We start from the raw sequence: 12,711 nt of genomic DNA, 5'->3' as shown, positions 1-12,711 counted from the left end.
TGCCAGGGCTTAGTCGCTGATTTCACTACTGCTTTGCCCGACATTGCACAAACAGTGGGTGACGAATAGATGAAGGGATATGAAAAAAATTCTTTCCCCGTTTGTGCGAGATCACAGTGTCGAAACAAGTCCACGGCATACGCTGAAAGGAGTAATTTAATGAATGACAATAGTCCGTGTAAAGCAAGAAACGAGCCCAACAAGCCTATCGAACTGTAGCCACTAAAATAAAGTTAGGGACTTCTTTCACTCGTGAGTGTTTCATTCGGCTGTACATTTGAAATGATCGGTGTGAAAAAGCAACTTATATCAGGAATACTAAGTGTAAAGTAATGTTTATAGTAACTGAAAATAAATAAATAGACTGCAGATAAAAGATTTTAACCTATAATAGCCAAACTGTGACGGGACTTACTAAACAAACATTGTTCTACCATAAATTTAATGAAATTCAGAGTGGCTACAAAATAATCTGTGGCCCATAACTTGCGTTTGGGGACTAATAGCCTCGCAATGGTTTTTCGTGAGAGCAGACAACGATTAACTTTCAAATTTGATTGATTTCAACAGTAAGATATATTGTCTTCCTGTTTTGATCAAAAATAAAAACTAACATGTTAAATCATTTACAGTTATCAGGTTATTTCAGTAGATTAACCACGTTAGTTTTAATAAATACTATGAGAAAATTGGGCTTTCAGCATGAAACTCATGATGGAGTCAGCCTTGCTCTAGGTTTTTACGCTTAAGGGCCATACATTTTTCCGAGGGACGAATGACTTAGCGATGACCTTTGTTTTAGAAGTCTGCCTTTCAACTGATCAGAAAAAGTTCCATATCGAAACCAAGCTCTGGGGGTCACTCTGTAAATACCTGTCACGAAGTGGTTTCTTCATCAAATGAAGAAAAACAAAATCACGTGGCCATTTCAGGAAAATAAGGTGGAGAGACAAAATTTGATAGCCCAAAGATTTTGCGTGCATTTCGTGTCTTGTGCAGATGTGGGGTGTTGTCGTGAAGCGACACTTCGCCGTGACAGGATTTCAGTGGTACGTTTCTGTGACGGTTTGCTCCTGACGAGCAAGATATGTAAGCACTAAACTATGGCAGTCCCAAAAAGAACTCTGCAGCACTTTGCCAGATAGTAGGTTTCCACTCCTCTCCTTGCTTTACTATTTCTTGTCTCGGGAACGTAGTCGTTCATCTGGAACTCGTCGATGGTAAAAAAGTAAATAATGAAATAATCTAGATTGGGCTGATACAGCTTGTAACGTTTCATCTCGACCTTCTCTCTGAAGATGAACACGCTACTCCTCCAGATTGGCTAACACAAAATAAGAACTAACATCGGCGTTCCAACAGGAGAACCGATGAATGACAATCCCTGGGTAACATGATACCTGGTATAGCTTGGCTGACTTGTATTATAAGCGATAGCATTACATGTGTGCATGGCGGGTCCTTTCTGTGATTTACCCATGTATTTGCAGCGTAGTCACCTTGCGCACTTTATCGACCTGTAATCTTCCTGACTTACCTACAGTGCAGATACTCCTGCATTGCTCGCCACCCTATGTGAGGAAGTGTAAATTTTCCACTGATAACGAAAGTAGCGAGGTTATGGTAAAAATCATGTGTATTCATGAGGCGCTTTGGCCTCTAGGAAACCTTCTTATTATGTTTTAAGAAACACTACCACTTCCGTACTGTGCGACCCATAATCCACTACAATGACGGCCGCACGGTTATGCCCCTCCTTGTACCGCTGACACCAGTGGTGCAGCTGCTCGTCCTGTTCAAAGTTGTAATAAATCTTGTCACAATTAGGTTAATCCTAATTGCGCATCCACGAGTATAGTGCTCTTTCTGCCACACAGGTCTTCCCTAAACAACGACAGGATATTTTCCAAAGAACGATACGGAACTGTATCATACTGGCCCTCTAAATATCTACAGTTCAAATTAGTAACGATCGAAACGAACAGGTTATCAATCATTGGTCGATCACAAAAGGGCAGTATAGAGGCAGGACAGGCAAAGCAGCTGACTTACCATGTTTGGTGCCATCGGTGTTGTTGTAAAGAAAAAGCTTTGCTAAACGAATTGCGATCGTCTATGCCTCTTGTTATCAACACAGTCCAAATCAAAGTGTAATTCAGTATTATAAAATTGCTCAACCTACGTGAAAGTGAATGCACACATTCTGGCTCTTGCCGCGCGGGTTAGCCGCGCGGTCTTAGGCGTCTTGCCACGGTCAGCGTGGCTCCTCCCCGTCGGAGGTTCGAGTCCTCCATCGGGCATGGGCGTGTATGTGCGTGTGTGTGTCTGTGTGTTGTCCTTAGCGTAATTTAGTTTAAGTTAGACTGAGTAGTGCGTAAGCTTAGGGACCGATGACCTCCGCAGTTTGGTCCCATAAGACCTTATCATAAATTCCCAAAACTACACCCTGGCTCAGTTTGAACAAAATACAAAGTTTGCTTACGAAATCTACACCTATCCGTCCCATTTTTCGCCAGCACTCCAAGTCCTAACAGTGACGTTCCTGCAATCCTTCCCACTCTCCGCTCCACTGTGACGTCAGCCGCCAACTTGTCATAAAACTGAACATGCTTAGGCTTGTCTTGCTCTTGTCGACCTTCTATCATTGCTTTTATCTAATTTTTGCCACTGATCCCTGCTTTGTCTTAGTTGTGTGTTGAAAGAACTATTATTTCCTTGCTGGAGGATGCTGGTAGGACCACCCCACCTTCCCCAATGTAGTGTTGTGTCCTCCAATGGATACTGTATTTTAGTTTTTGTTCACCTCTACCGTGGATGTGTTCCTCCACTTCCACTCGCATGAAAGTCACTGCGACCACACGGCGACATTGAACTCGGCTCACTCAGGAAGCATTCGGCACAGCCACACCTCCATCTGCGCTGGCTTGCTTGTATCAGGCAGAATTCTGATTCACCCCTCTCAATGAAACTCTCTATAACTTTTGTTTAGTTGGTTTTACAGCAACTACTTTTGCTTCTGCCATAATCGATTATACTGCTATTTACAGATGTTACAGATCAGAAACAGTCCTAAGGGACAGTGTCAACAATGATGGTGATCCCGATGCCACGTTCGAAGCTTAAATACTTCCGCTGATGCCTCTGCTTGGCGCGCTTTTCGAACGGATGTAAGCAGTCATGTCAAGGAGATTAAAATTGTTCCATAGCTGATTTTCACTTTTTTCAATATAGCCTTCACTGTGATACGACTGTTTACGAACACCAAGGTCTCCACGCATTTTTCGATTCCCGATTCTCTACAAAGAGATGTCTCCCATTTAGTTTCTTGTCAGTCAGAATTGGTTGACGGTACTAGAAGTATATGCGCCATCTAACTGCATAGTTGGCGTACATTTCAAGCAACTCAGTATGTTCAGACAACTTATGGGAATGCAGTCTGGTGACGTTTCCGACAACCGCTGATACTTCTACAGGAACGGCAAAACTGCAGCACGTAAGCGCTGTGCTAGGGAATTTAGAGCCTCGGGTTTCAGACCAACTGCAGCAAGATAACACCCACATAGACTGTAAACACTAGTGCCATCACACAGCAATACCAGACGTCAGACGTTATCGATAATGACATTTATAATCAACGGGTGAGGTAGTGTAACTCTGTCCCTCCGATTTTTGAAGGAGGAGAGCAGGAAAAGCCCCGTATATATGACGGGAAAGGAAAATGGCACATGAAAGGGTTGGTGCACGTTAAAAACATCATTTTTCCTTTGACAGTTCACATTGATTTACAGGACACATTACATTAATAAACGGAATACAATATCAAACACATTAAAGAATTAGCAACAGCACTACATTATTCTTTTCTTTTTTTAACGAATAATCGGTTTAAAGCACTGATCAAAGGCCCCAGGCCACAAGTAAGAAATCTGAAATAATACAAAATTGCAGGATAAGAAGGTTACACATTTCTTAATTAAAGCAATTTGGTTTTAGAATTATTATATGACTTACTTTTCCAAAGCTTTAAGAATAAATTGTCACTTATGGCTCTTAAAACGGTTTTAAACAAGAAATTTAAATTAATTTTAATATTAATCAGACCAGCCTTCGAAATGAATATCCACATCACGACCACGAATCATAAGTGCCAGCAGTTACGAAGAAGCAAGATTTTCTTTTACATGCATGGAATGAATACAATACGGATGTGATGCCAAAATCATTAGAAAAACATCTGGAAACTGACCACCAGAGGAAGTAAACTCAAAGTTTCCAAATATAGTAATGTACAGTAAGTACAGGCTGAAATAATCTGATTGAGATAATCTGAAGTTTAATCATAAATCGGATAATATTGCCAATATCAGGACAGAGGTAAAATATTTGGCTGAAAATATTAACATAAGAGTTTGTGTATAAGAGCGTAGGCGACTTAACTTCAGCTGCTAGTGTCGAAAGCTCTACTAAGGTAATGTCTGGCACCCACAAACACACCCGTAAAACACCATGCCGGTGTGTACAAGCAACAGGTTCCTGTCGCTAAGCGTCGCCCCAAACAGCCGACCAGAAACGCATAAAACTAAGAACAGTTAACGAACAGCATTTAGGTGAAATAAAAGCTATAATGTACGAGTTAAGAAAATGTAATTCGCGACGCCTAAATAACTTAATGGCATAAAGAGCTCCTTAGCAGCTGGGGGTATTTTGGTTTGGTGCGGGAGGTTGAACCATGGCGAGCTCCCTCTTTGAATTCCCGCCCCGCACTCCTCGCGTGTGTCACTTTTCGCGGTTCGGAGCTTCTGGCGCCAGGAGGCGTGGTGCAGCCAAACTAGGCAGAGAGCCTGTATAGAGAGAGATTGGCCATAGGTGAAGTTGCCCGTGATTGGTTGATTAGCTTTGGCAGGAAAAATGGCGCCAAACGTCTCTCGCACTTTCTATGTTCGACGTGCTTTTGAGTTGAATTGAAGTTCAGAGGACTTTTGGAAACGATTAAAAGGTATTTGAATTATTGAGAGACTTGTTATGCGTTGTGCATGCGTGTTCGATTTAGTTGTATATCGTTTTTAGTACGTAATTAGCGTTTGCGATCTTAAATACGAATTGAAATATTGAAGCGTTTTGTTATGAAGTCGGTAGGCCTACATGTTTGACGTAAACACGTCAGTAACTGTACAGTATTGTTTTTGACATCTGTAATTCGTTCTGCAGACGTTCGTAAACGATGCCAGATTGCGCTGCATTTGGTTGTTCCAATAGAGGCGAAGGTGGATTTCGCATGTTAGAATTTCCACGCAGTGAAGAAAGACGAAAGCAGTGGGCAGTCGCAGTCAACAGGGCTGACGTAAATCAAACAGGAGCCTTGTGGAAACCAACCCAGTACTCTATGCGAAGTAAGTCGTTTTTGCTTTGTACTACGTATAAAACTACTTGCAATATACATAGTTAAATTGGAAAACAGACCTGTAAATTGGGTGTGTGAAAATTATTATAACACAATATTCTTATAAACAAAGGCATTTAACGAATGATTTCGCTATATTGTCTCGTGCTTTTGATTCGGTGAGTGTGTACTCCACTACTCCACTTTGGCCATTCAGAAGTCCCGCCCGCAGTTTGGCAGAAAAATGGCTCCCGCCGTATCGTCCGGTTGGCCACTCTCTCCTCTCCGAGGAGCGGCTGCGAAGCGGACGGGCAGTTATTTTGATGCTCAGCCTGAGGGTGAGCTGCGCAGGTCCCATGGGTAGTGTGTACCTTGCGGCGTTGCCTTGGAAGCGGTTAAGGTAGCGTGTAGCAACCGGAGACATTTGTTATTCAATTCAATTTCTCTCGTTCATCAATGGATTCGTTGATTTGGTAATGCTGTATATTGTTTTAAGTGCGACCGGCTTCAGCCTTAGACCAACTTTTTGAAGATCATCTGAAGTGTCCGTTGATCTGCTCAAGTACTGTGGTCACTGGGTTGCATTAAATGGAATTTAGATGTTTCCTTAGTCTGTTACAGTTTTCTACTGTTGTGGCACTCTTTGACTGTCTTTGACCCAATGCATGCTCATAGCATAATGGCTGTTAACGTCTCCTCTGTACATCGGTTTCGTGGAATGCATCGCCGCCGGCTATCTTTGGATTGCCTTCATTCAAGTTACGGAAATTTCTTTTTGAATTTCTTTATTAAAATTGTGCACATTTTTGATGTTTGTGGCTTTGTTGAGTCAAGTGCTCTTCATGGACATTGTGTCGAACCCTGTTAGGTTGGCAACATGTTGATCTGCTGTACATGAATCACACCTGAAATACTGAAATGTCATCTGGACTTGTGAAAATACAGACTGTTGATAGTAACTAATTGGCGCATTTAATCTTTATGGCGTGTAAAAAGAGAAAGAGTATATAACTATTAAGTGCTACTATACTCTGAAGGTTATTTATTTGTTCGTTCGCCAGCCATTTGTGAGCTGAAGAGTAAAAGAAATTTGTTCCCTGTCTCAGGGCTACTTACAGCTTACTAGACGCAATTCTTCAACTATTTCTTATCTAAATATTTTCATGGGCTGAGCTTTTCTCAAATTTCGTTTATTTATTTATTTACCCTTTGTCGCAAGTTGGTTGTGAGTACTAATTACTGGTTCTCTTGCTTTTTTAAATGGTGTTCTTGAGTCGCTATGCATATACCTTCACTTACTAAATCACTTAAGGGTTGTTTAATGTATACCTTATGAGAGCTTTCACTTCCTTCATGAAGGCAGTTACGTCAATCTGTGCACACTCGTTCTCTTCTTAATTACTTAACTGCTCATTGAGGTGAGATTTAAGGAAACTTTCTCTGTCTGCCTGAAGGTAGCTCGATAAACTTATGTACCTGTTTACTTTATTAAATTATCTAGGTGCTCTTGTAGGTGTATTTGAAGAATTCTTTTTTCCTAGCTGTCTCGGGGCAGCATTAAGTTACTCGCTCTTTCTGCACAGCTATTAGGGATGAGTTATGCTTCTATGTTGTCTTAAAGAGGTATCTGTTTCCAAATATTAACTATTTACTCATTTGTTGAAGCATTTTCCGTTTCTGGTTCGTAAAGGTAGAAATTTTGAGTCTGACATCTAAGAACCGCTGACAGACGAAGCTTTGTCTTTAAGTATTGGATTATTGAAATTGTCACTAAACTAAGGCGTCTAATTTCTTAAATCTGAAAAGTTCACATTATTGTTTGTAATCCTGTTAAATGGCCCTATCTGACTAGTTATTTTTATTAAATAAATATGTTTTAATAAACGATGGTGAATGATGTGCACCCTAATCCGTTCAGTCCTTCCATTTAATTTCCTGTTTGCCTGCTTCAGGTTTGAGCTGAGAGGGGTGCTTTACGTTCCGTTAGTGTTGATCTGTGCGCTGTTGTTTCCCCTGCAGTCAAGGGACATTATACCGTTGTTTGGGACAAGCTGGACTACTTGTAAAAGTTGCAGTATTTACTGTCTGATTCAGCGTATCGCAGGATCGGTGCTAACCCGACATAAAGTGCTGAGAGAAACACCAAAAGCCTCCTGAAGAAAATTTCCTTATCGCAAGAGACTATCAAGAAATTTAATTTCTACTTCACTGTTTCTCTGGATTATATTACCTCCCTAATGTCCACAAGGAAAGGATCTGTCTTCGTCCGATTGTAACATTAGTGCTCCTATATATCGGGTAGCAAACCACCTTGCTCTCTCTGGGGCCCTATAGTAAGGCGTTGTGAACACCGTAAAATCGGTGGATTTCTTACACAAATTAGAGGGAATGTATCTGAATGACTCTGACAGTCTTGTAAGCCCTGATGTGATCTCTCTCTTAACTCGTTTTCCTCTGCCTGACTGGTTACGGTTGCTTGAGGTTATACGTGTGATGACTACCACTTACTTTTTATTAAAAGGCCAGTACTACAAGCAGACACGTGGAGTTGGGATGGGAAGTCCATGGTTAGTATCACTGCCAATTTGTTTACGGAAGATTTCAAGGGACGTCTTTTGGAATAAGCGGCCTTGAAACCTGCATTTTTTTTTCAGATATGATGACGGTATTTTTGTTGTTTGACCTCGTGGCAGTCAGAATTTGAACGAGGAAGGCGGACAATACGGTGGGACATGCCGTTTATAGGAAGCTTACTCGCACTGATTTGTGTCTAGAGCGGATAGTTGTCACCATTCTGCTCGACGTGAAAGGATACTTCGTACGTTCGTTCACAGGGCCCAATGTCATCTCGGGCCCTGAGAATTTGTCAGCTGAGTTAGTCCATGTCAGACACTAGTCGTCAGATTTGTTACAGTGGAAGACACATCAGTCGTGCGTTGCGCTATCGACCAAGTGTGCACTGAGTGAGTGATGATAATACCGAGGTGGTACCGAAGTCTGAAGTGTTTTGGCAATACAGAGGATTTCGAATAAGACTGTTGTATCCACCAGTACCAAAAATCAGTGTTCTTTTAGGTACCGTAAAGGATGATATTGGTTTGCATAAGGTGAGTATCTATCGTGTTCCTTGCATTATGGCATGTCATATATTGGTCAGACTATAAGGAGGCACATACTCTTACAACAGCCGAGCAAATCCGTCATTGTAGAACACTGTCGTGGTACCGTTCAGCCTATGGAATATAACAACACGAAGATTCGGGCATGCACTTCTAGCGATTGGGATAGTGTTATTAAGGAAGCTATTGGAATTGAATTAGAATGTAATGTTAATAGAGGTTATGATTTTTGTTTAAATGCTGCCTGGAATCCTGCTATCTCCCTTCAAAAATCAAAGGGACAGTGCTGATCATTAATTTCACTGTCAAAAACTCCTAACGTCGGCCATATTTGGTTTCTGATGGCGCTAGTGTTTACAGTGCCTGTGAGTGTTATCTTGCACGAGTTTCTCTGAAAATTGAGATTTTAAATTCCCTTGAACGGCTCTTACTTCCTGCTGAAAATAACGGCCATAAACTGCAATAAACTAGATATAAAGAGTCCGAAAAGTCTCTCCCTAGTTTTAAGCAGATATAATTTCTTTATATGAAACAAGAAAAACTACGCTTTTTGGAAACAACGGCTACTGAGGTTGTGTTAAACATTATTTTTTTCATTTTAGTTTGGAATGTTACATCTGTTGATACGGAAAAGGCGCCAAAATAGCGGCACTTTATGAGGTCTGGGGGTGTATGGTGCGTGTACAAAGGTGGTGGAGGGCTGAACGAGAGATCCATGCAACACTCGATGCGGAAGCAATTAAAAATAGCCACGCCAAATTACTAGCAACAGGGAGTGTGGCCAATGTAAGAAGACCAGGAAAACAATCAGCTTCGAGGACACCGACAATGCTGACAGTGTTTGTAAAACGTTCACGAAGAACACTAAGAAATCACTGCGTCAAAGATCTCGTGAAAGTGGGCTTTTATGTTACACAGTTACAACGATTCTTAAGAAAGATCTCACGTTTACACCCTGTAAGCCACGTTATGTGCAGCAATTATTTCCTTATGACTGTGACAGAACAATGGAGTTTGGAGGATGGTGATTGGCCTGAACTTTTTGACAACATTCTGTGGACTGATGAGGCAGTATTACGAATTGAAGCATTTGTAAACAGGCATAACTACGACACGAGTGTGTTAAAGAATACGTCCGAAGATGGCAGTATGGTATCCCGTCATCCATAGTTGTTGGTTCTTTGTTTCTGCGGAAAACAATGGATGGCGAAAGATACCAGGAAATGCTGCAAGATTGTGTATGGTCAGTAATTTCACAATGAAACAACCCACAGCGTCACTTCAAGCAGGAGAGAACACCTGTACTTTTTGCAGATGATATCCACAAATGGCTCCGTGATCATTTCCCATGACGTTGTATTGGCAGATGTGGTGCACATGAATGGCCTGCCCGCAGGCCTGATTGAACGACTTGTAATTTAATTTCTCTGGCCGTGGGGTAAGGAGAAGGTGTACAAGAGAAAACCACGGAACTTGGGTGAATTGGTAGCAATTATATCTGATTCCTTAGCCAATATTACACGTAACGTGTTGCAGGCAGTAGTATAGCACGTACCAGTTAGTTTACAAAAATGCATAGAGAATGCTGGAGCATATGTGGAAGTTTAACATGATTTTAAACACAACATCAAGGAATGTCGTTTCTAACAAAAGTAGTTCTAAGAAAATTGCTTCACAAGTAAATATATTATAACTGTTTAAAATAGGAAGTGACTTATGAGATAACCTGTAGTAAATATTACGAAAAGTGGAGAAGCGTCCAGAGAAGTAAAGTCGAATTGTCCGCCTGACATTGTTCCCTCAAGCTCAGGCGTTATTAATGTACATTAAGCTAAAGTACAGGGTGAGGCAAATAAAAGTGGTCCGGAGAACAGAATTCCGGGATACAAAGAAACACAGTAGTGAAAAGGAAATACGGTACTAACCTGACTATAGCATATGTTGAAAGTGACCACTAATTATCTTTGGCACTTTCGGGCCCTTGTCAGCAAGCTGCTGAAAGCGGATCGAATCTGGACTGCTGGAATTGCTGCAGTCTCATCTGAAAAATACTGTTTCAGTTCTTCAAGACTATGAGCATTGTTATGATATACATTAGACTTGAGGGCTCCCCACATAAAGTTCTGTCTCACTGACAGATCAGATGACCTGGGTGGCCAGCTAGGGGCGCGACCAGACGGGCCTCTGCTAAGAACGCTGTCAGGCGTCAAGATTGTGCCACAAGGTTCGACCTGCTGTATGGGCAGTCCTGTTGGAAGTAACTATAGGTTTTTTCCTCTTCCGTTAATGCTTCGTCTAATTGTATGCACTGATCCGAGCCACTTTTATTTGCCCCACCCTGTAGGGACACTTTTAACGATACACAGGAACAGTAAAAGAATTTGCGTTCTACTTATAAATTTAGTTATACACCACTGGTTTCAACCTGATCGAAAATGCGCAATTAGATTTTGCATGTCTCAGCACCATGTCTAGACATGTAAACCAAGAACCATCCTACAGCGAACACACAGACACTCGGATATACGTATCCCACTTGCTCTGCTTCCTCAGCATAATTCTAGATCTCTAAGTTACCATTCCAAGTAATTTCAACATTATACTTTTCTTTATTTAAGGGTCCATGTGTCGTTGCGTTAACGTAAGCCTGTTCGCTGCATGGCGATTCACGTAGCTTAACTGGTGTTAGTTTCCAGTCAAAGGTGTCTCATGACACTGGGTATTCTATAAGTCCGTTATTTATGTCTGGATGGCAGCTGCTACTGTCAATATGTTATGAAGTGCGTGGCGCACAGTATCATTGTCCTCCTTCGGAACTTGTCGACCAGCACCTTGACAGCGCTTATGATTTCCATGACGCACACATTCAGTCCAACATTAAGGCACCATCACGTTTAAACTCCCACATGCCTTATATTGCACAATTCTACCAGCTAGGGACACGCAAGGTCACAATATTGCCCCTTAGCAGCTACGGTAATGTTCTCATGCGAGCACGTAGCATTTTCCGTAGCTACTTACCAATCCTCATGTTGCACTGCATCCCCATTATATATCGATGATAACATGGGCCATTCTAGCCATCACACATGATCTCCGTTCATGGTTAAATGTATCTATGAATTGTGTCTTCAGTGGGGTGCTTATTGACAGCTGAGCTGTTGAGACTCACACATGAGCATACCACTCCGTTGATAAGCTCAAGGCAGGAATTAATTATGTTTTTATAGTGGGAGAACGTTTCCAGTTTTCCTCATTTCCAATGATTACGAACGAATTTGTAACTTTTTAACAGATCTTCTGATTATTTTTGATTACCCTCTTTTTCTGTAACCATTTCAGAATGTAGTGTAGGAAATGTTCTTTCACTTTCGTATTCTGAAAAGTCTTCTTGATCTGGAAGAATGTAAATAGAAAAAGAAACTGTACATTTCATCGAAAATGACCCGATACGGTGCTCAGAAAGTAATATTCTTTACAATATGTTTCACTCCTTGACTCAACTGTATTGAGTACAAACGTGACACAGAGAAGTTAACGCATTTGCTGCATTCAGAATAGAAACAGATTCTGCTTAGTTTATCTGGCACCGGGGAGCAGCACATATTCAGCAGTTGCTATTTGATTAACAACGGACTAAATTTCAGCATGCGAGTTAGGGTGCTTCTTTTGGCATTACTGAACACGGCACAATTTATAGAGGGATGGCTCTCAACATGTCCAGTGGACAGTTATACACTCTATTGCAACACTATCATTGGCGCGAGCTGTAACGTAACGCGTGTGGAGTTATGTTAGTATGGCTGCCATCGTATTGTTGAATTGCAGAGGCACATATATAAACAAAAGTAATTTAATGTGCACTGTTTTTCTCGCGTGATACTTATGTGTCAGACTGTGCTTGACTGTTGTAGCATTACGTATGAGAATATTCAGTGGATGTCAGTCTATAACGGAGTAGACATTCAGATATTTACCAAGTTCGAAAGAACCATACATTACTTTCAAATCAGTAAAAATGAAAAAAATACTGGTGACAGTTCTATGCGATGGGCAGAGACACAGCATTTCCTGGCGTGACACAGGACCGTAGGTAGTGGCTTATTTTTGTGATTATATGATTGGTTGAGTCTCAATATGCAGTAATGTGCTAAAGAACTTCCGGAATTTAATACAGCAGCTATTCTACGCGTCGTGGATTCGAAACGCCCT

The sequence above is a fragment of the Schistocerca nitens genome, chromosome 1 (genome assembly GCF_023898315.1).
Source record: "Schistocerca nitens isolate TAMUIC-IGC-003100 chromosome 1, iqSchNite1.1, whole genome shotgun sequence".
Taxonomy (NCBI): Eukaryota; Metazoa; Arthropoda; class Insecta; order Orthoptera; family Acrididae; genus Schistocerca; species Schistocerca nitens.
This window is presented reverse-complemented; position numbering follows the sequence as displayed.